Source organism: Drosophila ananassae, unplaced genomic scaffold (genome assembly GCF_017639315.1).
Source record: "Drosophila ananassae strain 14024-0371.13 unplaced genomic scaffold, ASM1763931v2 tig00000107, whole genome shotgun sequence".
NCBI lineage: Eukaryota > Metazoa > Arthropoda > Insecta > Diptera > Drosophilidae > Drosophila > Drosophila ananassae.
Window position 1 is genome coordinate 302655 of NW_025319115.1, and position 2511 is coordinate 305165.

Below are 2511 nucleotides of genomic sequence, written 5' to 3' on the forward strand. Positions count from 1 at the left end.
CATCTATACATATATCACTTTGTATAAAGCCAAAATATTTTATATAAATTGTATGAAATTGAACTGTGATTGTTTTTACTAAAGCCAATATTTAGAACATTGAATATAGCTCCCGAAAACGCTCGGTAACTGAACATTTGGTGAACCCCGATGTGATTGTGCATAGGAAAAAAAGTTGTTAATTTATTTTCCGTTGAAAATTTGAGCTGCCCGGCTTAAAACATATAAACATAAACAAATTAAAAAACATTTTTCGGCTTGTGATTTGTGCAAAAAATATTGGCATTTGTTGACATACATACATACGCCGTTTGCCCCGCTACATACACCGTTATAAAGAAGTGGCACAGTGGGTCATGAGCTGACAATAAACAAATAAACAAAACAAAATAAATTCTTTGTTGCAAAAATTGAATCCGTATTTCGATTGTGCCTCTCCGGGAAGGAAAGAATTCCTGAGTCAAAGTTCGGCTGTCCTTTTTGAGGATCTTCTGTCACCAATTTCGATACATCGTTTGGCAGAATCTTTCAGGCTTTGCCTCCACTGCCACTTCCCACGTTTAGTGGAGGTTATGCGGAGTGGCTTGAATTTCGGTCACTGTTCTCGACCATGGTGGACACAAACCCACTCATCAGTCGGGTCGAGAAGCTTCAACGGTTGCGGTCCTGCCTTCGTGAATCTGTCTTGGAGACTGTTTGATCGTTGGAGCTCACGGACAAAAATTATGTCGTCGCATTGGAGCTGCTAGTAATCGCACGTTCATTTTTCAAGCTCATGTTAATGAGATAATGAATCTGAGGGCCGTAGAGTCCGCATCGGCGACGAGGCTTCGCGAGCTTTCGGACAAATTTAATTCCCATATGCGAGCCCTGGCAAGCATGGGCACGACAAGTGCTGTTGCAGAAGGTTGATGATGCCACGTAGTCTAAGTGGAAGGAAATGCAAGCTGACTCGGATTCCTTGGGTTCCATTCCAACGTTGGAGTCCATCGCCAGTTTTCTTGAGCAAAGATGCCGGACTTTGGAGAGCATGGATTTGCCGACGACATCACATGCACCAAACTTTGCGGTAGGACGACGTAGAACCTTTTATCCAGGTAACTCTGCATTTGTGATCACAAACTCTTCCGCATGCATGATCTGTGATGGCCATTCTCACGTGAGAAACTCCTATCCAAGGTTTTTAAGCTTGTCGCCTGAGGATCGTTTAGGCGAAGTTAGGCGATTCTATTTATGCCGAAGTGCCTTGGATCTGGGCACCTATCTCGGCATTGCAATGCGTCAAGCTGCCGTGCGTGTGGACGCAGGCATCATAATCTGCTGCATTTTGGAGCAATTCGTCAGCTCCAGACCAAAACCCCTCTCCTGCGGTTCCCACATTCAGCGACGCTGTTTCTGGTTCAGCGTCCGCCGCCGTCAATTCTCTCGTCGCTAAGGATCGGTGTGGTGATGTGGTGTTGCTAGCCACTGCCAATATTCTGGTTAGGAAGCGCTCCGGCTCCAACGTCACGGACCTTCAGCCCAATTTTGCATTGGACGTAAGCTCTTGGAAAATTCCCAACAATGTAGAGCTAGCGGATCCTCATTTTCAACAGCCTCAGCCAGTTGATTTGCTAATTGGAGCTGGACTATTTTACGACCTGCTTTGTGTGGGGCAAATTCATCTGTCTCCTGTCTCCTAGTATGTCGGGTCAAGCAGCCGCCTGAAAGAAGTTTGGCCGGCAATATTTTATTGTGTTCGTTACGTCACTTTCTTTTATACTTATGTTCGAAATGTATTCATTAAAAGTTCTATGACTTCTCTCTATTGTTCCAACTGTCTGGTGGTGGTGTGCTGTACACGTAATATTTTTAATATTTAAATACTTGCACAAATTGTCTCTAATTGAATTCTTGTATTCTGTTCCCATGTCCGTAATGAATGTCTTCATTGGACCGTACTTCAGAATAAAAGATTGAAATATAGCTTTAGCGACAGTATTAGCGTTCTTTTTTGTTACAGGTATGGCTACTAAATACTTAGCTGGGTCACATATTAAAATGACTGCATACTCGTTACCATTTTCTAATTTGGGTAGCGGACCAATAGTGTCCACTATCACTCTGTCGAAAACATTTATAGTGTGTCTGTTATGGCTAATGGGGTCTTACTATGTTTAGTTACTCTAGCTTTCTTTTAATTTTTACTAAAGTTTTTGAAATACCAGTATGACTTCCTTGTATGGGATCGTCATGGAAATTAGACAGAATCTTTATCTTTTTGTTTATTTATTATGGTCACCGGGTTGAGTATCGCTACTCTCAATGTTTTCAATATTTTATTGCCCATAAATTTGAAATTATCCATTGATGTATATTCAAAGATATTTTCTCACGGTGCCACCTTGAGTTGGCAGACTTTATTTATACCGGCTTGCAGTTTGACCTAAGTCAAACTTGACCTAAGTCTAAAATTCCATTGGTATATAAATCGCTAACATCGAATCTTGCAGAAATTTTTCTGCCATGTTT